General features: G+C 39.6%; 1 protein-coding gene across 1 annotated transcript in view; it reads right to left on the bottom strand.

The window, feature by feature from the left end:
• Nucleotides 1-25,799, bottom strand: part of DST (dystonin) — a 293,027-nt gene that overhangs the window by 233,868 nt on the left and 33,360 nt on the right.

The following is a 25,799-nucleotide window of genomic DNA, read 5'->3' on the forward strand; positions in this document are numbered from 1 at the left end:
CAAAATCAGATTTTACTCTCTGGCACTCTACTCTCTAGAGCCCCAAGTACCTGGGCTCTAGAACTCATTAGAAAAAAACCTCAAAATATATGTTGAAAAAAATCAGCTGCCAGAATAAAACTCGGTGTTCAGAAGGTTACATTTCCACTTCAAAGAAGGAAAAATAATCATAACAAATCCTTTTAGTAGAGATGATGTCCAAATAATGTTTTTTTATGAGTACAGTGCAATTGCATTATAACACAACCACGGTGCATTACTTAGGGGGCCTCAAAGCTGGCTCCTAGAAAATGCTACTCTTTAATATTTAAACTTGGAACATGTTCTTGCTTCACTAAGGTTTCTCTCCTATTTCTTTATATCAATTTTCTTCTCTACATGGGACATTTGAGGAAGCTTTAAGAATTCTCTTTTAGAAAAAAATCAGATATAACTTTGGAATAAGATGACCAAGATATTAGTCTTCCCATGTAACACAAGTGAAAACAGTTGAAGAAATAGGTGCTTGTGAGCACTCTTTGCCCATAGTCTGCTGAACAGTTAATTGAAAAGGTCACAGGTATTATAGATGTAAAGGAGCTTAGCTATTGCTATCTGTTGCAGAAACAGATTGCCATGGAACCCTAGTAACAGAAGATTTTGTTAGCTGAGAACATTGAAAGCTCTGTCAATTTTTTGCTCTGACAGTTAATGAAAGTTTACTTTCATAAATTATTTAGAGAAAAACTTAATCTGTTCAATCTGATGAAATGTAGAAAGTGGCCCATGAGCCCAGCAGTCTCCAAAAGGATTCCCAGATGCCCTGTGCTGTGGATATTTCAGGAACATCATGTGTGGCAGCACTTAATTTCTACAAACTCCTTATATTTTATTGGCACCTGCTCGATTTACCTTAGTTGATTTCAGACCTCAGCTAACTTGAAATGGAAATAACACACATGAAAGTGGTTTAATAAATAAATCATAGTAGACATTTGAGTACAGAAAAAAATTGTAACTATGGTAATAGGGATGTAATTTTTTTTTTAAAAAAAGTACAATTCTAGAATATTATAAGAAAGAAGCACCTGCTAGTGTTTTAGAGAAGTGAGGAACTTCCCTCAGCATTGGTCCATTGGCCTGAGGAATTCAGGCAAGCAGTCCTTGTCTATTTGCCCCTATCTAATGCTAAGCCTCCACTTAAACCACTCCTTCCATTTATCTCTGTTATACTGTCGTAGTTACCACTATTCTCCATTTTCAGTGGTTGTGGTTCAGAGGTTCTGCCATATTAGAATCATGAGACACCACTCCTTTTTAGACTATGCTGCACTGTATCTGTGCTGTGCAATAGGCTGTAGGATCATTCACACTGAGGATTTGCCCCAAGCATATTATGACTTTCTTCTATCTATATGTCCACGTTTTTTTTTCCTTAGAAATCTGGATTCAAGTTGAAGGGAAAGCAAAAGAGGAAAAGAGTAGTGAAGCCCAGAGCTCACTGCAGCACTAAATGAGGACATGACCTGGCTGAGAGGCTGGACCTAAAATGTGCTCCTGAGTACCAAAGTTCAAATACAGCCAAAACAAGAAACAGTCTAAAAAGCACATGGCCAACCTTCCCTTGCTTTTTACAGACAAGAGACAGAAAGGGCACATCCAAGGAGCAGTGTAGAGTTCAGGTCCTACATTCTGAATGTTGGCAGCTCAGCAAGATGACTTTTGGTTACAGCATTCATGTCATAATTCTACATGGCTCTTGATATAATCAGCAACATGGAGGTGGAATGGGGGAGGAGGGGGTGTTTAGAACAGCAAGCTCAAGAATAAGAAATCCATCCACTTACTCAAGTGTGAGACAAAGCTATGAACAGAATGCAATATTTTGGACATAGAAGCTTAAGAAAAGTTACAGCTTAATCACAAACACCAACAACAGAGATAACAGGGAATTAAATTCCAGCTACTCGTATTGCTTAAAGTGGCATTCCCCAGTGATCTGCCAACAGTGTGCAGTAGTACAAATATCCAAGCAACTTTTAAATACATTGGAACATAAAATGAAGAAACTAATCTGCAATTAAGTGATTTAATGTCAGTTCTTCAGTAACAAGTATTACATAGGAATTTTTAGAAGTCCATGTCTGAAATAGCACTTGCTAAATTTTTTCACTAATAAGAACCTTAAAAAATGTACCTCTCAACAGCACAACTTAACATAACTTCCACTCAAAATTATTCATATTTAAAGGTCCATTTCATTTTTTCATCACAGAAGAAGTTTATATTGTAGAGTAATCTTACCACTATCAGATACCAACTAAAATGATTTGTTATCAAAGAGAGCAAGAGCTGTTTGAGGCACTTCAGACTTAAGCCATGTATGAGTAAGTTCCATAAGTCATCGAAAAGAATTTTCAAAGGCAAACAACAGTTTTATCTTCAGTTCAAATACCAACTACGTATACTCTCTTCAAAACACTTGTCCAGAATGACTTCCAATGTGATACCTACAGGAGATCACCCAACATTCAATGACTAGACAAGGGAAGTGAAGTATTAACTCTGTGTATTAGTGAGAGTCTTGAAATTCAAAATTCTTCATTTATTTACATAATCATAAAGTCCTTTTGAAACATCTAACAAAAATATATCTAATTTTTACAGGTAGAGAAGTACATGTTGTCATGGTCTACTCAGGAAAGAAGAAAGCATCAGCTCTTCTCTCCCCTTCCATTTTGAAACCGCGTCCATAAGCAGCTTGCATGTTTGAAACCCTTTTTAAATACCCAACATAACCCAGTTCTCAACCCAGACAAGCTCTGTTCCTCAGGAAGACTCTGATTCCAAACCTGAGAGAAATTCCTCCAGTGTCCCAAAGGAAGAGAAACAAAGTAAAATCACAAATTCTACTAAGCTTCTGTATTATTTCCTCCTTTATCTGTACAGCTAAACAATCATCACTTCAATGATCAGACAGTAAAAGCCCATATAGAATCATACAATTGCTCAGGTTGGAAAAGACCTTAAAGATCATCGAGTCCAACCACGACCTAGCCATAGTACCTTAACTCTAACAACCCTCCGCTAAATCATGTCCCTCAGCACCACACCAAACGGTTTTTAAACACATCCAGGGATGTGACTCAACCACCTCCCTGGAGAGGAATATATACACATACTCATGATTTCATCCTCCCCATCTTTTAGTTCTTGGTCAGTTGCAAACTCTCCATGTAAGGATTATATTTTTCCCCTTACAAGCGCTGCAGCAACAGTACTGTGACATTTATCAAGGTCTGCAAGTGGCAACTGAATTTAAATACCTCATTACAACAGGGATCTGTTCAGCCCACAGCGTGGGAGGTATCTACACCACCTGATGATTACATGCATACTGACAGAGCATCTTTCACACCTCCCGTTGAAGCTAAGAACCAGATGAGCAAAAAAATATAAGCATAAACTTATGCAGAAACTCTCTCCTTCTGGAATTACTCTCTCAGTCAATCACATTGAGAACATATAAGCCCTTAAAGAAATTCTAATCTGTCAGTACACGTGGACTAGGTGTCTGTTCCAGTTTCTAAAATGAACTCGGTGTGAACTTTCTCCTCTAAAAATTTTTAAAACTTTTTAATTGAGAAATCATGCGGTTTTGTTTTGTTTTGTTTTGTTTTTTTTAACAGATTTCTTGCTCACATGAAAAGCCTCCCAGCTGCATGACTGTTTACCTTCTCTTCTAACAATCTTGATGAATTACAGAACAATGCTCAGCTACTCTTCCTGTTCTTTCTACAAACTCTGCAGTGAACATGCTCTGTGGATTTCTCACTCATACAATGCAATTGTACATCCAACATGAGAGAAGTCACAAAGAAAGGATTATTCTTTATTTTCATGGATTTCTCACAACCACTAAAGACAACAGCTCTCCTAGAAGTACCTAGAAGTAAATCACTTTATCATGGCTTATCATATCAGCAGTCAAACTTGGTTGTGCGAGGTCTTAGTCTTCTAGGGCTGAGGGGTTACACAAGCTCACATGCTTTCAGAGTATTCCACATTAGGAAGAGATTAATTGATCAATGAACACATTTCTCATGCTACAAAAGGTTAACTTAACCCACAAAATATAGGGGAGTATAAAAGAAGCCACTGTGACTTCTACAGAGTAAGCACACCCTTTGATCTTATCTGCTACAAATGCAGTAACCCCACAGAACTTCTGGAGAGCCTGTTTCATGTTGCTGGGAGCAGGGTAACGAGCTGTTCATGTGATCTCAGCATTTCAACTCTGAGGTGGTCTCTGCTGCTTGATGCACACAAGCATTTAATGCTCCTCCAGCTTACAAAGAACTACTGAGCAAGAAAATGAATGCCTATTAAAAGAAATAAACAAAATCACAATTCTACAAATTTAAGATACGTTACTCATACTAAGGCTAGTCCTTCCTAATCTGCTGTGTTGCCAGTAAGTTTTTAAATGGCTCTACTATTCTACAACACCTGCTACTAAATACAGCTCCATAAGCATAAGTACTCTAGAGTAAATTTTAAGCTTTCTAGCATGGCATGATATTCTGAGCTCATACTTGTTTATTCATTATAGCTTTCAGATCTTTGTGCGCTCTTTTGGTATTTCACATGGATCCTATTTTACTGAAAAAGCTATTTGTGTATTCACTATCTACATTTTCATTTCCTGCTTATTTTGCTACATCTTTATATTGCTCACAGTGCTGGCAATTCCATCTAATTTAGGGCTTTTAGTTGCCTTGAATAAGAGAGGCATAAAAATTTCCCCCAGGCCAGAAAACAACCACCAGCATCTAGATCTGAATAAATGGACGAGTCTGTATATGAACAGATAGTACAAAGCTGCCCAACATTTGAACACACATATTTGATGTACTGATAGACAATAAACTTTTTGGTCATCTTTCTGCTCACCTCTACCATAGAATTAACTCACCTTGAAATCACTTAATTGACATCCTAAGCATTATAACCATTGCTTTTAAGAGCCTGATACTGATACTCCCTGTTGAACTTCCAGAGGATGCAGTGCAAACCAGTGCAAGCCATTAGCAACTGACTCATCATATCTGCAGAGCAATGAAAACAATATCTCTGGGCAGTAATCCTATTTCACTCTCCGTCACACATACTATTATTTACTTTGGTTGTTCTCACTTGAGCTAGGCTGACATGACATAAGGTAATGTAAGCAATTTAAGTTTTCTCAACAGTTATGATTGGGGACCAATGTATAACCTGACCTAGAACAAATTATTTGTAGCCAAATAACTGGGTCAGAACCTAAAATCAGGTTCCAGAACAAAGTTAATGTAAATAAAGTCTGTATTTCCTATGGGTGAATGGCAAATAAATGATGAAGTATTATACAACGTACAAGCTGCAAAGCAGTGGCACCAAATAAGTTAAATGCAATAGCTGAAAATCATGTGTGAAAAAGCTATTATGCACAGCTAAAATAAGAAATGTCAGCCAAACATATACACTTCACCTATCATGTTACACTAAGCATACACAAAACTAACAACCATGGCACAGGGAAGATTCTCCTGTGCTAATTTACAGTACCAAAAAAAAAAACAAAAAAACAAAAAAAAAGTTCAACCCAAACATAAGAAGGCTCCTACCAGATCCTTTTACGGCTCTGTCTAGTTACTACACATTTGTAACACACACTAATCATGTTCCTGTAAGAGTGGGTCAGTCATAAAACTGAGCATTTACCATCCTAATTTGCTACTTCGTTACATAGAAAGAAATGAGTTTTGACGTATGCTTAATTGTTCTCATCTGCCATCCTGATTCACTGTGTGCGCACAGCAAACCGGCCCAGCAGTTCCCCATTACAGACGGGCCACAGAGCACTGAGTCACAGTGTTTCTGCAGATCGATCGATGTATTCCAGCTCTCACTAAAAATAAACCTGCCCCAAACTCTCAGCATGTAATCTTCTCTGTACAGTTGAAAATACCATTTACGTGGCACTCAGTCACATCATAAAGCCACAGTCAGAAGTCAGAGCATGCTACTAAAAGAAAGTGTGAAGATGCAGAGAGCAATAGTGGCCACATGCCAGGTGTGCCCATGCTAACATTCCCTGTGATCCAAGATTCATTCCCATGTCCCTTTGGAAAGGTCACAACATCAGGTTCCCACAGGCTTGATGGCTGAAAATACATCCATAAGCAACTGCGGGATTTCCAACAGGCTGGGAAAACTTCATTGATGGCAGGCAGTCGTTTTCCTGGCTCATTCTGTCTCCCTGCATAGCAAAAAGTGACTATTAATTCCCAAGTACTGATGTCTTCCTCATGGATATTTTTCTTAATGATTTTTCTTTTTAGTCTTTTTTTCAACTTACAAATGCTATTGATGCTGCAGTGCTTGAGATAAGTGCTCTCTGAAGAAGCCTTAAATCACAGTTACTCTGTTTTAAAGAGATAAACTACTTTTTGAAAAAAAACGGCTTTCCATTTTCCACAGTTTTGAGAAAACAAAATTCATTCCTTCTACATGAGAAAGGATGTAAGATCTTCTTCAATACAAATCATTGCTCTTTTCAGAATAAGCCTTACCTAAGGGAACAATGTTTTCCACAAACTCTTATTTGGAAAAATAAATGAGGAGCACAACATTCCATCAACATATCCAGAACAAAATTTTTCCTGCTTTTTTTTTTATTTTTTTTTTTTTTTTTTTTTTTTATTTTAAATAACCAACCCTGTGAAATGCTTACAGGACAGACCACAACAGACCTACAGGTAAACACTGCACATTCTCCCAGGTTTTTGCTACATTACAGTTATGCAAATATTCATCATCTGTGAGGCCTTACCTTTCAACACTTTTACAGATTGTTAATTCCCCTCTTTCCCATTCCCTTTAGGCTCTTTTCTACTCCACTAAGCTTTCTCCAATGTGTACTCAAGATATTTGAATGTTCAAATAACATTTCTATTACTGGCAATATCAATTTATATATATGTAGGCATATGTACTTGGTTCACGCTCCTTTCCCATCAAACCTACAAAGAAAGCTAATACTTCTTAATAATGTGAATATACATAATGTGAATCTACATTTAATGATCTTAGAACAGTTTCTCATCCATCTATACCCAAATTCTCAATGCTCATACATAACTTTCTTGACTATTTAAGCATTAGACGTGCTTACCCAGTACCCAGTACTCACACAGCATTCATTTTAAATACTAACTGAATTTAGAACTATAAAAAACTGCTTTTAAAGAAGTCAGGAGAAGTATTAGAAGCTTCTTATTCAAATAGAAGTAACAGCAGTAGATGGAATACCTTATCAAACAAACCAAAGTCGTAAGTTAAATAAGGATTTCATCAACTTGAGATGTTCCCCATCGCTTATTTTCAGAATAAATCTTTTCACTGTAATTTTTTTCCAATCCTATCTTCGTGAGTTCTCCTAAGAATATGACATCAGAATTTAGATTACTCCCTTAATATAAGTAGAAGCCAACGTTCAATCATTACACTAATTACAGTCTAATAATTCTAAAAAACTGAATTAGTAAAAATCTTTTTAGATTTCAGACTACCTTTCTTCTAGCAGACCTACCTGGACTTCTACTGGGCCCTGGAATTACATCCCCAGTCCCCACAATTATTTGTCATCCCTAGCTTGTTTTCAGGCTACACTGACTATTCATTCCCCCAGACAAACCTCAGACAGAGTTTAGGCTAAGCATGGACCCATGCTCAGCACCATTCCCAATGGGAATGGGCCTGCAGCCCAGCCTCAACAAAGAGGATCTCAGAGTATGGATGCAGGCTCTTCCACACCACTGGCCTTAAATATCACAGAACAATCCTAATCCCATTTATCGACTAACACTGAGGTAACCACAGGAATCGCAGGACAAGTAACTTTTGCTTCAAGTTTTTGATCCAGATTTCAAGATATCTTATTGACTATGCTCAATGCTTTACCTCTAATCCTTGCAAATATTAGTCACATTGTCTGCTGCATTCTGAAGAAGTAAATGGTGCCTTTTGAAGGCAGGCAAAATATTGTGATGTCAGGCAAAAAAGGGCCACCGAACATGTCAGCTATACTGCTGTAACTCAGAGGCAAATATCAGACCGTGCCTACAGACACAGTTCTCACTAAGAGAAGAGTAAGTTAATCACATTTCACCACTGTGCACGACCAAACACACAAGGCAGTTCATAGGTATTAGCTGACATGCAGGAAGCTCTCGTTTTATCCAACTGCAGAGCAGCTCACCCATTTTTCAACTATGCAGACACCAACATTAGGTGTGTAAAAGCTGTGGTGCTTATAAGGCTGGGTATTTCTGAACACTTGCACACAAATACATCAAGAGAGGCAGCGACAGCTATCACTTGGTCTCTTCATAGCTCAGAGCCTCAGAATTATGCACGCAAGGCTAGCCACACTTTATTGCGAGTGAGACAGCACAGGTCCCACAACACATGACTGGCAAATACTCTTTTCTTCAAGACAACATGGAAGAACCATTTCAGCTGCACTGGTCAAGCAGGAGTTGAAGGAAGGCCCTTCTGAACTTAACATCTGATTTGGCAGCTAAGTCCCAAGCTCTGCTTGTGCTGCTTGGCTACCTGCACCACAAGGCTGCTGTACCACCTCTAGTGCTGACCTGCCCCTAAGGCAGGCAGAGGATGTGGCAAGTTGCTCTCCTAGAGTGAGCCCTGATGTTCAGCTGGAGGAAAGGTTACCAGACGGCTGCTGTCTTGGCAAGGTTAACTAGGTTATCCACATTAATATTAATTGTGAAGACACAGCTGTGCCTTAACTTCCAGACACCACAGTAAATAGATGAGGCAATAGGCTGTAAAAGAAATCAACGTCTTGGGAACATTAAACCTGTTTCTATTCATTCTGCACTAAACACAGTTTTAAACAGAAGGGGAGTTTAAGACAAAAATACATATCCCAGAAATGAACTATGGAGGAAATTCACAATCCTGGTGAAATGTTGTTACTTGGGTAGTTCAGATAGACAGAAACACGTAGCTGAAACAGCAGCTACCAAGAATAGCTCCGGTGATATTTGATGCAACATAAGGTCACAAAGGCAACATTCAGAGACAGGTGAGAGGAGATTCACAGATTTCAGAGTCAATGAATTCCAATCTGACTTCGTAGGGCTTTTTGATGGCTAAGAGAAGCTTTAGTCTCATAACAAAGACAGAAAGCAGGAAGTCTGTTCCTTTGGCTGGCAAGCTGAAATTTAATTTTAAAAATAAAGAGAAGAAGAAAAGAATTACAATTTGCTTCAACCACAGCAAGCATTCAAGGTCTGTCAGTAACAAAGTCTACATTCAAACTATGCTATGTGAGACCATGCAAGACTTTGCAAGAATTTCTTAGCTCATTTCCATGTCTCCAATTTGCTGCAAAGAAACTCCTCTAGCAGATAATCCCTCCTTTGAACTAAAGTAGGCCCACATGCAGCAGTATCTGCCTGAAGGATTCAACCAGCCAATGCCAATCCTCCAGGTTTGGCTGGAGTATCTGCCACATCAGGATGGGACGCCAGGTCAGGGCAGTCCTGGAAGTGTATTAGTGGAAAGAGGGACACGGAAGGCACCTTCTATTCACTTCTGTCAATCTTGATTTATCCCATATGCTTTTCCTTTTATGCAGACAAGAAGCTGCAACGCAGTCTCGGTTCCTTTCTTTGAGCAACCTGTATAAAACTGGAAATGAGCACTCACTATGGAGGAAAAGATGACTTCATATTGGGCAAGGAAGCAACAACACAGTGCACGCAACCAGATTCAGTAACGAGCTGCTTATCAGCCTGCACTGAAGGGAAGCCAATAATGGCATTACTGGAGACGGGTCATCTTTGATAGCTCCATAAGGGCCCTGCACACACACTCAGCAAGCCAGAAAATCTGAGCTGTTGACTGAACCTGGCTGCTGGCCTCAGGCCTGCCCAGTTCAGTTTGCTTAGAGACTGTGCGACCAGACCCCCGCCCCTGCCAATTCGTTATCATGCTGGGCTCCCAGGTCCCTGCAGAGCAGCCAGTGCTTGCTGCTCCCTAACAAGCTCCTCAGAGTTTCCATCCTCTTATCTGGATGACAGATTAGAAGGTATTACAAAGAAGGGAAAACATGGTTATCTTCCAAATCCTTACTATTGTTTTTTCTAAAAAGTTCTCCAACAGCCTGCTGCAGCCCAGTTCTGTTGGAACTGGTTTCCTGCCACAGGTCACTGTGATTCCCCTGCTCACAAAGGACATTACCAGTACTTCTCACAAAGATTTCTACCTACTTGAGTGCCATAAACCTAAGTTGGTATTCCTGACGCTCACAGCTTCACACGGGTGGCCAAGATTGAACACAATAGCAGAATTCCCCTGGCAGCAGCTCTTTGTGGAAGTTTTACCATATAATAACAGTCCAGCATGGTGTTTCATCCTATTTGAATTTTTGATGTTTATATACATCAGTAAACTAAAAGCTATGATAGCCCTAGAAGCAAAGAGCAGAATTGACACTTTCTTCCATGCTGTAATGCTATAATATGATGGAAAGTACAGTGATAGTAGCAGAGTGGCACAGTCTTCAGCAACAGCGAATAAGAACATGCCCAAACACAGCTGCCGTGGATGCAGAAGCAAAGAAAGAAACTGCTTATTTTTGGAAGGACTCAGGTAGACAGGGATCTCTCCAGAGAGATATCTTCACCTCCACTGCCAACCCTTAAATGAAGTCTGGGAAGCACTGCATGCACCTGAGCTCCCCTGGGTTGGTCCTGCCTTCCCACCAGGTGCTCAGTCACTGTTTCAGGCTGTGATTTAGCATTTCCATTACACATGCCAATCTAGAATTTGATTTCCTTTCACCCTCTCTCTCCTGCATGCTCTCACAGTAAGTCAGTTTTAATAGCCTTGAAATTTGTTCTGATTCTCTGGCAAATGCTCAAATCATTCTCATGCAAATGTACAGAGAAATGTTATTGCAGTATTCAGGTCTAGTTTTGGACTTCCCTGCTTGCTAAACCAGAGAAAACATTCAGGCAGCTTTTTATCTGACCCTTGGCATACAGTGGACCGTGGGCAGAAGCTGAGAGCATAACCCCTCACAATTCAATCCTTTTGAGAAGACACAGATACCTATGGGCCTTTTAAGCCAAACACTGATGCTAATTCAGATTCCTAAAGAAATTGGCATCATTGGAAAATTAACCTGGACTGCTGCATGGAAAATCTCAATTTTGGCAGGATTTAGCAGAAGATTGTGCTCTTTGTTTTGTGCATCACCATGTTACATCAGCCCTTACTGATAAACTTCATCCAGTTTGCACTGAGGCTTTATAACCCTCAGCCACCACTTCTTGGCTGTGCTGGACAACGGAGTTTTCTGTAGAGTGGGTGGTCTGAGGGCTGGGTATTAAAATTAGCATAACACACACAGCATTTTTTCAAAATATGTATTTTCCAAACACTGATTATTTTGCCAGCTAATTTTATATGAATTCCTGGAGCACAAGACTCTCCCAGCTCCCTTAAGAGAGGTTTCTTCCTAGCTATTTAGTTTCTTCCCAGTAACATTATACTGGTGCAGTGAACTTGCTCTACAGTTCTCCCACCTCCAACACTGAGTTACTCAGGCTAGGGGCTGGAGAGATTCATTTTCAGTAAAAACAATAAAAGACATTATCTGGAACACATTAGACTGATCTTCCTATCAAGCCTTCATGTAAAAGACAGTATCTTTATCTCAATTCTTGACACTGCCTCTAAGACTTTCATTGCTTCCTAATTTCCTGAACAATTTTCTGAGATCCGGAATGATTTAGTGATTTATGTTACTGGTGTTACCATTTAGTCTACTTGGAAATTGAAAGAAAAAGAAAAAAAAAAAAAAAATCCAACACCAAAAAGTGTTTAATCTAATCTACTTCAAGAAAAATTGAAGAGTTAACTACATACACTTCATAACTGCTTGTATAGTAGCAAATAACAACAAAAGCCTCTCACGGCAGCTATGCTGCCCTGTGCACTGCACAGCAAGCACTGAAATGATGGATCAACCTTACAGCTGAACACCCCCATACTCTTTTCTAATCAAAAGCTCAAAAAAAAAGAAAAAAAAAGGTAAGGGAGACACCTGTTTTTTATTTTACTTCTTTAAAACATCCATAGTTCAGATAACGCTGTGCAGACACCTATCAGAAAATTTGAATCAAGCTTTATCAAGACTGTATAAACAAACTAATATCACACTCACAGAAACTGCATCAAAAAATGCTGTCCTAACAGCAAAAATCATCTCCAGAATGGAAGGGCATTAAGTGATAGAACACAACTATCACAATACAGCCAGCCAGGAGCATGCAGAAAGCCAAGCTTGCACGAACCACGCTCTTAAAATGAAAAGTTGCCATCAGCCTATCATGAGATCTGGAGACATGTTTACAAAAACAGGAATTCACCGGTGGTGAAAAAAAATCAATTCAAAAATGAGAAACAAGTGGAAGAGGCTGCCCAGAGAAGTTGTGGAGTCTCCTTTTCCAGGGATATTCAAGACCTGCCTGGACGCTTTTCTGTGTAACCTGCTGTAGGGAATCTGCTTTAGCAGGGGGTGGATGAGATGATCTCCAGAGGCCCCTTCCAACCTCTCTGATTCTGTGATTGTGTAATGGGGCTGCACAGAATTGTTGTGGTGCACAAAAGCTGTCAGGGCTGAGCCCATCCCGTTCCCACTCGGAGCAGGGCAGATGGGGGCACTGGGACAGCCCTAGCCAGCCCCAACATCTCCCTGGAGATGGAAACAGGCTGAGGCCAAGACAGCACGTGGGTCCATAGGTGGACCCAGCGTAGCACGGCTGTGGGAAGCCAGAGACAGGCCCTGCTATGGACTAGTTCAGGGATCAGTTGTTTTTAAACAGTGAGAAAGGCAATCCTGAATTCACCTTGTTCAAGTTCTATAAACATTGTGGAAGATCAAATGTGATCAAATAGCTGAGCAGCCTCAATGCATTTAAGATTTCACTGGGTGCAACAGTGACACTGAAACAGTGAACAGATACTGAAATTCAAATATTAGCGTCTTTAAATTACTTGCATTAAAAGTAAATAAGATTTTTTAGTAGAAGTAGTATAAAGCATACAAGGTAAGTCAAGTGCAATGTTGGTCCTTCTTCACATGAGCATCATGGATGATAATCTACTTTGGTATCAGTATGCTAGTAATATAACTGTCCAATCCCAACAAGTAAATAGGCACATGCTACTTAATATGTCAAAATATTTCCTTAGCAAAACAGAAATCCTACTCAAGAAGTGGTTGGAAAAATCAGAATAACAAACAAAATCATAAAGAGATACATATATATTTAGACAAGTAAGGTTACAATGCACAAGCTAGTGGATAATCAAATCCAGTGAGGCAGAATCACAGAATCATTGAGAATGGAAAAGGCCTTCAAGACCACCCTGTTCACCACCAACCTGATCTACCAATTCCCATCACTAAACCACTTTGCTTAGTGCCATGACCAGGAATGGGAATCCCAGCACTACCCTGGGCAGCCAACTCCAACGTATATCCACCTCATCCATGAACAAATTTTTTCCTAACATCCAATCTAAACCTCCCTGTTTCATCTCTCTCCAGAGAAACTAAGCAAGCCACTGCAATGGCTAAATATCTGAATAAACACTTAAACAGGAACTCAGTCTTGAAGAAGACAATTTGAGCTTCCTTTCCTCACAACACCCTTTAAGAAAGCTGCCATGTTCTTGAGGAAGAAACCGCAAAAAAGAAAATACGAAGCATCAGAACACAGCTATCTCTAAGCAGCCTGCATAGCCATATACAATCACTTTATTACAAATTTTAAAAGAACTAAGACATCAGAGAGAAAGACTGCTTATAAAAACAAGCCCTGTAATTTACTGCTGTTCTCCAGATTGTTTTCATTATAAATGAAGAAGCTTGAGAAATTACTGACGTAGCTCATTAGTTCCACCAGGAAGTGGTGGGAAATAGGAAAGCATAACTAAAAATAAATAAATAAATCCACAACTGGGAAAGATATTCAGAATATAATGCCAAACTTCCATCATTTCTGGAATGATAAATCAAACTCCTCTAATTGCTTAACCTTCTCCGAGTTAAAAACAAAAAGGTCTGTACCTTACTGTCACAGAATTGTAGGGGTTGGAAGGGACCTCTAGAGATCATCGAGACCAACCCCCGTATGTATACATGCATTTGTACACACACACACACACACACACAGGCTTTGGAAAGATTTTTTTTTTTTTTTTAAATGAAGGAATGGGCTAAAAGCAACTCAGAAACAGCATGTAATCCTTTCGCAGGCTGAAAAATGACTTATAGAAGAGCTAACTCTTGAATCTTGGCTGCCTTCCGATGCGAAAAGAATGATGTGGTTTTCCAGAAATCATCAATGCATTCTGCATTTGGTTTGGAGAAGGAAGCAAATTTTAAAAAATGGATATTCTCTAGTGATGCAAACGTACTGAGACAGGAGGAAGTCCAGAATTTGAAGTCTCATAAACAACTATCAAATCTGGAAAAATTATCAGACTATGGCTAGAAATGAAATAATTTCAACAGACAGTAAAAAAAAAATATTTGAAATTTAAAAAAAGCTGAGCATCACTGAACTACCAACGCCATCAGTGGAAAACTGCTTTCTACAGGCAAAGAGAAAAATAAAATCCTATGCCTGGAATGCTAGAGCTACCCAAAAGGAAAAAATAAGAATAAAAAAAGTGGAGTGAGTTCTTAAACTTTTGTCAAAGATATTTAACATAAAATAGTAATGCAAGAAAACATAACAAAAATGAAGAGGAGACCCAAAATGTTAATTATATTCTCTTTTCTTATTTGCTAGCCCGACAAAACCAAATTGCAGAAAGAAGCCTTTATCTCACATAGCATCTAAACCATCTGTCAACACTAAATGTCAAAGTGATTGTGATAAGTACTGCTAAAGTTTATTTATTGAGGAAAAAGAATGTGCAAATAAATCACCTTACAATTATTTATCAGCTGATTCATTAAGCTAATACTTGGAAAACAAGTGTTGGGCATTTAAAATGCAGTTAAGATGTAGAATAGCTTTCAGGATATTGCATAATTACTTGTCCCAGTTGCACACAGCAGGTGAGCAGTGCTTGTTTTCATCGGCACTGCGAGGTGCAAGCACAGGAACAGCAACTCTTACCCTGAAGAGCATTGCTCATACACTCAAGTGTGGGTCAGAGTACTGAAACCAAAAGCAAATGAAATTCAGTAATTTCAAAGGAAGTGATGTTAATGATATTCCCAATCATGTCTGTCACCTGGATGTGCTCCCCTCTCTTAGCACTTTCACTGACAGGGATTAAACTCACCACTTGAAATGCTCTTGCAGTAGGACACCAGTCTGGGACTTCAGTCCCAGCCAGCTTTATTCAGGCTCTAGAAATTCAAGTGCACAACAGAAACTACTGCATAAGCACATAACCTCAGAAACCTTGTCCCACACAGAGACACAGTTTACATTAGATTGATGAAAAGCTCAAAGATTTCTCTCCAGCTTCAACCTCAATTTGGGAAGGGAACAGATTTGCAGTAGCAACCAAGGCCTTGCTGCTCCCCAGGACCAACACCAGTGCTCACCTGGTGCTCCATCCTCCAGCAGCAGGCAGGAGGAGATAGAAACTGAGGTCTCCTCTTTTTTTCACCACAAATGGGTGAAAAAGTCTGAGGTAAAAGCATGATTCACTGCCCTGTAAAGCAGTGCAGTGGGTGTGGAAGCACATCCCACATGAAGTCTCTGAGAAAGAAAGTCCATCTTTGGTATGCACCTGGTACCTGCAGGTCCAACAAGGAGCCCAGCCCACAGCTAAACTGTAACTTGAGTAATGGCATAAAGTAAAAAGACATTTTTTACTAGAGCAGACCAGGACATGCAAGTTTTGGTGAAGGTCCTAAAGAAGGTGAAAGACAGAAAAACAGAGGTAGGTCAACTCAACAAAGCATACTGGTTGGAGAAATACAAAGAAATATTCTAACATCCATCAGAAATAATAAGACATCTATCAACGTTCCAGTACCACATCTAAATCTCCAACAGACTATTCACAGTGTTGCTCACTGAAACCACTACATCCAGACATCTACTTGTAGTACCAACTTCAGAATATATTTCATACACAGAATAAAGATGATTGCCTGCTTTCTAGCGTTATTTAATTAAATCCATACATTTGGTATTAAATTGCAAATTACTGTGATGACGTACATGCTGTCAAAAGTGTAAACTTAATTCTTTAAAGTCTCTTGAGTATTATGTTATTACCAAAGCTAAGGAAAAAAAGAAGTTTCAGTATCATAGTCAATATATAAAGACACAAATGCGTATTGTTTCTCAGACACTAATTTGTAATGTTTACAAATTAGACTACAATGTAGATGATGAAGATTTGATGCTGCTCAGTGCTGTCTGGACTGCTGAATTGGTTCGATGTACAAAATCTGAAGGAAATGTACTCTAGTTTTTGCTTTTTCCATGGATAAAAAATTTAAATAGAGCTGTCCCCTAAAGAACAGTCATGAGCAAGTCAAAAGTCTATGAGTGACAGAGACCAAGGTAGCAAAGGGAGCCTTGTGATTGATGTGTACTACAGGCCACCAGATCAGTCAGAGCCTGTCGATGAGGCCTTCTACCTCCAGCTACAGGAAGCATTGCAATTGCAAGTACTCGTCCAGCTGGGGGACTTCAACCATCCAGACATCTGCTGGAAAAATAGCACAGTGAGCCATGGGCAATCCAGGAGGCTCCTGGAATGCACTGAGGATAACTTTCTGAGTCAAGTAATTGACAGCCCCACCAGAGGGGATGCAATACTGGACCTGTTGCTCACCAACGTAAAATGAATTTATTGGTGACATTGGAACTGGAGGCTGCATGGGCTGTAGTGACCATTCTATGGTTGAGTTCACACTCCAGAGGGATATGAGATGGGTGAAGAGTAAAATTAGGAGGCTAAATTTTAGGAAAGCCAACTTCCAGCTCTTCAGGGAGTTAGTCAACAAAAACACCCCGGGAAACTGTCCTCATGGGCAAGGGTGCAGAGTAGGGTTGGCAGATCTTTAAGGAGGCTTTCTTCAAGGTGCAAGAGCTCTCAATCCCCAGGTGTAGCATGTCAGGAAAGGAAGGCAAGAGACCGGTGTAGCTGAACAAGCTGAAGAGCAAGAAGAAAAGGGGCAGGCAGTGGAAACAGGGACAGGTACCATGGGAAGAGTATGAGGAAGTTGCTCAGCTGTGTACAAATGAGGTCAGGAAAGCCAAGGCCCAGCTTGAACTAAACTTGGCTAGGGATGCCAAAAAGTATTAGAAAGGCTTCTAGTTACCTCAACCAGAAAAGGAAAGTCCAGAAGGGTGTACCCTCCCCAGTGAGTGACACAGGCAAGCTGATAGTGACAGACAAGGAGAAGGCTGAGGTACTTAACAACTTTTTTGCCCCAGTCTTCCCCAATGACAGCTCTCCACACAACCCTCTAACATTTGTTTTGGTAGGAAGGGATTGGAGAAGCAATGTTCCTCCCACTGTAAGCAAAGATCAGGTTCACAATCACCTGAGGAACCCAAACATCCTCAAGTTCATGGAATGTTCAGCCTGGAGAAGAGAAGACTGTGATGTGACGTGATAGCAGCCTTTCAGTATCTAGCAGGTAGCTACAGGAAAGAAGGGGAAAGAGTCTTCAGCAGGGTCTGTGGTGACAGAAAAAGGGGAAATGGTTTTAAGCTCAAACAGGGTAGATTTAGATTAGATACAAGGAAAAAGACTTTTAAAGTGGTGAGGCACCGGAATGGGTTGCCCAATGATGTGGTTGATGCCCCATCCCTGGAGACTTTCATGGCCAGGCCCTGGGCAACCCAATCTAGCTGTGGACGTCCCTCTTCATTGCAGAGAAGTTAGAGTCCTTCTGACTCTAAGGATTCTATGATTCTGTGATATTTACATGAATCAACTTGATTTCATTTAATACATTTTGCAACAGAAAGAAGCAGCAAGTCAGAATTTGGGTTGTTATTCCCTGGGGTAGACTAGATCTGGCCTCACAAGGAGCGTATGGATTCTATTAACAAGGGCTCTATTTTAACAAATGGAAATGGGACAACACAAAAGGATCCTGTTGAGCATGATAAAATTATAAGGTAATTTCATCAAGGGACCTAATCAACTTTGGCTTTCTTCCTGTAGCTCATCTGTGTCTGTTCTTCTCTCCTTTATAGAGATGCTGAGCCAAATTCCACTTCAACTCTACTGTAAACTGGAAGTCAACAAAACTTACTTGCCAAAAAAAATTTAGCAATTGTTCTCTAAAAACTGGATAAAAGTCACAGAGCCTGAGAAAAATGCTTGCTCTTACTCTACAAGACAAAGGAAGAATCTGTATTTTCAAAAATGTACTTTTTTATTTCTAAAACCAATTTTCCTCCTGAAAATTACAATGAACTTTCCTCCAGATAAGATACTGTATTTACAATCCCTATAAAAACAGAGTTTTACTCTCATAACTAATGGGTTATACACAACACGATGATTCAGTTTCAAGCATTAAATAATGACCTGAACAACACATAGTCACTACGAGAGGAAATTCAAAGGCACAAACAGCAGTGATGTTGTCTAATTTAAAAGTCATTCAGGATAGCAATGTAACTGCTATATATGCTTCTGAAAACATTTGCACTGAAATCAGGAGCACGTTAGCAAAAAATATCTTGTTCCCAGAAGTTATGGACAACTGCACAGCAGCAGCACCTCAAGACAAATGCTTGAGTCATTTCCTAATTTCTAGGACAAAACATAAATCCTTTTTCTCTAGATTAAAAATTTATCTAAAGGAGAGGTAATTTAAAACATTAAATATTGATAAACATTGATAGCTAAGTTCCCAGCTCCTGCTGAATTTAGCAGAAGTTTTGTTCAAGCAAAAATCGCAGTATCACAAGTGCCATTCTGCTTTAAAAAAAACCTCTTCTGCTAGAACTGCTCAGGATGAATTACTATTATTATTATCATTGCTGTAAAATGTCTATCCAAATTACCATGCACATTTTCCTCTTCTACTGTGCCTAAAAGACCTTGTCACATGAGGAGCTGTGTCTGTAACCTGATCGCGCAGAACAGAAGTCTGCAAACAGGAGGTAGGGGTACCCTTTTCAGTAGCCAGTAAAAGACTTTCAGGGACTTCTCTGCTCACTCACATTTTCAGCAGCACCTTGTCTGCAATATCACTTCAAAAGATGTACAAACAATCAGACTTTTAGCCATTTTGTGACCTAAAACACATATGCTTCTCTCTAATCCCACTACAGAAGAGCCTAACTAATTTTAGATCCAAGCGGTGTAAAGTGTCATAGCTGTCACAGAGCTGGATACCTGAATCTCAGTCCAAAATGACTTCATTTTCCAACACTATTAAACTATTAACCCCACCTGATTGCTGATCTGTATTTATATGCATTATAGAATACATTAATTAAATACTGTAATTTCATGTGTTAGCTATGAAGCTGAACTATAAAAATATACTGAAGAACCAATTGAGTTCAGGAGGGCCATGTGGCTATAATCAACAGCAGATTTTGGCCTATGCTACTGAAAAGCCCATCAGAGGCCTAATCCTCCTTGTCTTACAGAAATAGTCACACTAATTGTGTAATTGCAATGCACAGAATTTAACCCTCAACATATTTGCTCAGAATCTTTGTCCTTCGTCAGATTTCTTTGCAGCTATTGACAGTTTAACTGCACATAAATATAAAAGAAAAAAAAAAGAAAAAAAAAAAAGCACTGATTGATTATATTACACACACACAAAAAAAATCACATATGCAACCATAATAAAATTAAATCAGGAAACAGGCTAACTTAATGCACCAAAGGCTAAATTCTAGTGTCCTAAACAATTACTGAGCAACAGTACCCAATAATCTTCAGCCCCAACGATCCTCGGCCCCAGACCTGGGATGAGCCTGTGCAGGTGGATGGCTGAGGCCAGCGTGCTCCCAGAAAAGCACTGGAGGCTGCCTACACAGATAACTTGTAAGATCTGCTCTGAACATGCCTTCAGGATCAGACCCAGGGACTGAAGTGTCTTTGTGACTATTGTTTCACCTGTTTGAAAGCGGGGCTGACTGCAAGCATTCAGCACGTGAATATTTTCACCCACCACAGAAAAATCAAGGCTTTGTTAAGTTGAACAGCTTTAATGATGTTTTACAGGAAACATTTCAGGCATGCAGCAATAAGCTGCATTCATATTTGACATTTAAAAATCTTTATTCTTTTAAGCCTGAACTTTCAAAATACTTGGGCTTAACTTTAAGCATGTGAATAAGGCCGTTTTTTATTCTACAAAGTACTTAATTCTGTCCATGCTGTAGTTCTAGCAAAATGGTGGAATACATTCTCTGAATTATGTGCTTTAAACAGCATGGAGAAAAAAAAAAAAAAAGGAATATATGATCTGATTTTCATGCAAAAGATTGCTAGAGATAAGCAAACTAGATCATGGTAAATAATGAAAGCTCCCTCACCCAAAAAGCCATCTGGTCACAACAAGCCTTTTTGTACAGTGATGTCTGACATTGACTTTTCTCTTAATTTTTCCATGCTTCACCAACTCCTGGTTTAGGCTGTAAAAAAGCCATAATTAATATTTCTGTGATTGCTACTTATGATGTTGCTGACTCAGTGGGAATTTGGAAGTACCAAAAAAGCAATTTAACAGACCTTCATTTGATCTCTGCCCCAATTCTCCTCTCAAAGATATTTGAATTTATACAAAATCCCACCTGTCTTAGTCATCCAAGCAAGTATATTTTAAAGCCAAGGAGACAGAACCACAGATCAAATACTCCATCCAACTCAACTTCAGAAACCATCCGGAGATGTTCACACAGCCAAAGCCTCACTGAATTGGCTGGCATTCAGGTTCTCAATATTTGATTCCAACAAAATTAAGAATTCCTCAACTGATTTCAAGCAAACCTTTCACACTACTCAAATCAGCAAGATCTGGTTCATATTTAGGATGAGGCACAGTTAAAATAATTCCATCCCCAAACAGTATGAATCAAAATGGCAGCAGGACTTTTTACTTAAAGGAACACTGAACCAAAGGAAGGCACTGGTTGTACATTTTTTATGTGGCCCAAAGAGTCAATTAATTTTGCCTGATTTCATAACACAAATGTCACTGCTTTTCCATCCTTAATTGAACACATTTTCTGTCAGCTAAAATACTTCATATTTCCAGGAAGGCTGACTTGCTGTAGGCAACACGCAAAGAACAAAGGAAGCCACAGTGTCACCATGCTGAAAACCTGGGTGCTGACAAAGGACTGAGTGATGCACAGCCAGGCAATGTGCATGTACCTGCATGGAGCAGCAAATGAATGATGCTATTTCTCTGAATACGAAAGTGATCAGCTCCAGGGCTTGAAGGTAACAGCACCTGAGGAGAGGTGAGAGAATAACACCATCGATGGAAAATCCTTACACAGCCTGCAAAACTGATACCTATATGCCACCAGGTTTTGTTACACCAAAGTAGTAAGAAAAATTAAAAGCATTAAGCCAATTTCTCATGAGTATTTCTTTCTGAATGCAAAACCCAAAGCCCTGAAGCAGAAGCGCTGACTCAGAGTCCAGAACAAGATTTCTGGAAGTTGTCATTAAGGCCCCTGAGTTCAAAATACAAACAAGAAGTTTCAGAAAATCGCTGATTTCAGAGCTGGGCCTAAGTCTGACACTGAACAAATGCAGAAAATTCCAAATTCCTAAAATACCAAAGCGTCTTCGTTTTCAGCACCTGCTCTGAGCAAATGATCCCTTTTTGAAGTCACACTCACGGAGATGGATGATGAGCATTCACATTTCTGATATTAATTCAAAAAACACACCCAAACAACGTGAGGACTGCTTTACTTGAATCTACCCGCAATGGAGCATTGCAACACACAAGTGGCATTGCCCTGAACCCTACTCAGGCAACCAAACACAACAGATGACCCACTAGCTCTTGTCCAACACTGACTTGATCCTCAGAAAACAGAGCTGCTTCAGCTGGAAACAGAGAATGACATTTCTTCAGCCTAAAGAGAAATGCTATTACTGAAGTAGAACAAAGCTGAAACTCAACCTGAGTTTGCTCTGCACAAACCTGCCCCTCTTGCAGCAAGCTGCCAGTATTCTAAAGAAGCAGTGGCCACGTGTCCAATCTGAAGAAAATATTTATGTGACACCTTTCCTCTCATTGACAACAATGCAGGCCAACTGTATTCACAAATTCACAGCATTAAAAGGTCGGCATGGACCAGAAAACCTCATATATTTTCAACTTCTATAGTCTATGTGGTATTAAGAACATTGTTGAATAACTGTAATCTCTGTCTTAGTTAACTCCATGAAACAGCTCTTTTCCAGAAAGCGCAACCTTGTTGTCATCATTAGGCAATTTCAATAATGTTGTCAAATAATTTTGACAAATGTGAATGTTTCAATAATGATGTCAAAGGGAGGAAACTTTGTTACATAATTGCTCAAAGTTTTGCAGAAAAGAGGGCTGTTGCAACTGGAATTTAAATATTTGCTACAGGAACAGAAAAAAAGAAAAGGAGGGGGACTCATAAGTCTTGATGTATGTCTTACTTAAGACCTATGCCAGAGTAAATCTAATGAATGCACTGTATGTAAAGACATTGATCTTCAGGTACTTAATGCTCAAATCACGTCGGAATGCAACAACACACAGCCACCATCTGGTAGAGATGGCATCTAATATTTTTAAACTCAAATGTATCCAAATCTATGGGACATTTTCTTATTGCGAAGTCAGGAGAAACAATTTATCAGTAAGATTGCAGCTAACAATAATTTCATTATTTTTAGTTCCCAGGCAATGGTGATATGACAAACAAAGTAACAGACTGATTTTTACAGTTCATTTACAACCTCCCAGAGGAATCAAAAGCAGTTTTAGATAAAGCTGAACTCCTAGCTATATTTGTATTATTCCTCATCTTCCTGTTCAATCGCAAATAAGATATGAAATGTGTCAAATATTTCTGGCAAAATATTTGGACACTTCAATGCCCCTATCGCAGTAAAGGCTTTGCCTCCATCAGCAGCACCTATAGAAATTTATAGCAGCAATTTGTGCCCTTAAGTAGCTTGACTGGATATGATCTCTGAATCCTCTGAGATAACATGGCTTTTTTTTTTTTTTTTTTTTTTTTTTTTCTATCCATTAGAATACTTTAGAAATACTGCCACTGAAATAAGCAAATCAAGAAGAAAAACATGATGGCCAGCAACAGAATTGACCAGGAGTCAGAAAACAATATTTTCTCACATAGCAAACAGCTCCTCTGTGCTATCTCAGATTTAGCAACAGTTGCCTAATTATTTACTGCCACAGCCATGGTCAGCAGGCAGTCTGGAGCAACAAAGTCATTGACTTTGCACAGCCTTCCAGCCCGGTGGCCTATTCTGACCAGTGAAAAAGACGAGGAGCAAAATCTGAATTTTCTACCTTGAAACAGGGGAGTGATTTTTTTCCCCAAACCCAAAGGCCCGGATGTCTTAATGGTGTGGCATCACATGACCCCCGGCCTTCCAAGGCAGGCGGTGAATCCTGTACAGCTGACTCTGCTAGTTACAGCACTCAACAGCTGGGGCACACATAGTTTGGCACCCTGATAACGCCCGAAATGAACACAAGAGCATTCTGCTCTTGTGAAGAGGAAATAAACTCCTAAAAAAAAAGAAACGTTAGCATTAACACTGCTGATTGAAGCTCACCTTAAAACCATGAAGGCAACATGTTTTGCATTTGGTTCAGAAAAACAATAAAGGCAGTGTTTACAGAACTGAGAAATTTGGAGAAATGGCACTCCCTCTTCAAAGCATATATTGTAGCAATTCTTTTCTGATTAGATCAGCTCCCATAGCAAGTCATCAGCACAACAATCACTGCAGTGAAGTCATACCACTGGGACTCCGATGGGAAATCACGAGCTGCTTGGAAACACATTTTGAAAAATAATGCTTTCTCCAGGTTTCCAATATATCATAATTAAAACAAGTCCGAATCTTCACCTTTGCTCCCAATGGCTGAATAAAACACACCTCAAACAGCAAAGCACGGCATGCCGGTACGCTCAATGTGACACTAAACATTAAGGCAGCAGAAATCGGATCCTTCTGAGCAATTTCAGGATTCAGCTATCACTGTGAGCAGCACGTCAGTGGGCACCATGCAGCCCCCACAATGCCATCAGCTCTAACACTTCCAGAGTTTATTTTTTATTAAAAATGTGAATTAGTTTTAGGAGTTTATTTTAATGAAAATCCACTTGCCCACCAACACTGAAAAACCAAATATCTCAGCCCTCGTGCAGTTAAGCTCTCTGGAATAAGGGAAATTAGGCCTGCAGTCCCTTCCAGACCTGTAAGCAAGCAGACCTGAGCTGAACTGCAAATATAGGGTAACGTGAAGCAGAATAGAAGCGTTTTAAATTAGAACCAGGACAGGAAAATAGGTTCCCTCAGTGTAATTTCATTTGTGTTCGGTTTTTTGTTTGTTCGTTTCTTTGTTTACAGAGTGAACAGTCCACCCACTTATAATTTTTGCAAAAATTAATTTAGCTGCATACAAAGTAATTGGATGACATAAAAAGAAACTGAGCATAGAGTAAAGGCATCCTTTTGAAGATGATCTATTCCAAGCCATAATTGTTGCTCATCTAAAATGCACTAAAGCATTTCAGTATCAAAGTGGTGCACATGCTCCATAGCTGCATTGACACAATGGGCAACAGACACAAAGGAGTCATTAGCCAGTGCTGTTAATGACACATGAAATGCAAGTGGCACAGGTACCAAGTATGCTCAGGCTAGCAGGTTCCCATTTCACAGCAGCCATCCAGACCGTTTCTTATTTTTCAAGACTTTGCCACAACCAACCAGGATTAAAGAAATTCTGCTATCAGCATCATCAAATCAAGCTGTCTTACATCATGCCACTCCCTTTCCCATCAGTGGGAACCATTTAACCAAAACCTTTACAACTGAATGCAGGCATAGGGCTGAAAAGACACAACCTGTCACAATAAGTACTTGAGATATAAAATGGAACCAATCTTTTTCCCAAATATCACTGAAGGACTCAGCACAGCAAATGCCAGCGTGTGATGCGACACCATAACAACTATTTCTGGGACAAGCATCTGATCCGAGCTGTTTGCTCCAAGCGCTTTCACTTAAATTAAAATCAGATCTGTAACACTTTCAAGAAACATTTTCACATTTTGTAGTGGCCAATGCTCTGAATAGCACTCTCGAATCACATCTCCCAAACGATCTCTTCTATCCCACTTAGTTTCAAAAAGCCATGTAATTTACATGCCTAATAAGCTAAATTTAGTTGCATACATCTTTGTCGTGCTAAGTGCCTCTTTTCCCCTGTATTTTCCCTGCTTTCAATGACAAAACTCAGGTGCTACGTGCGCTAAGATCCTCCTTTGCCTGGCTACAAAAACAAGATTAAAAAACGGTGGAAAAATCAGCACAAGCTTTCAGGGCAGCTAAACGGACACTGAGACGCTGCCCGCATTTCATAGGGGAAAGTGGAGAACGGCGAATAAAAAAGAAAACCCATCAGCACCAGTCATCATCGCCTTTCTCCCCACAGCAGCAGAGCTCGGTGC

The sequence above is a fragment of the Centrocercus urophasianus genome, unplaced genomic scaffold (genome assembly GCF_019232065.1).
Source record: "Centrocercus urophasianus isolate 14NV4802_14NV808 unplaced genomic scaffold, USGS_Curo_1.0 seq_10, whole genome shotgun sequence".
Lineage (NCBI taxonomy): Eukaryota > Metazoa > Chordata > Aves > Galliformes > Phasianidae > Centrocercus > Centrocercus urophasianus.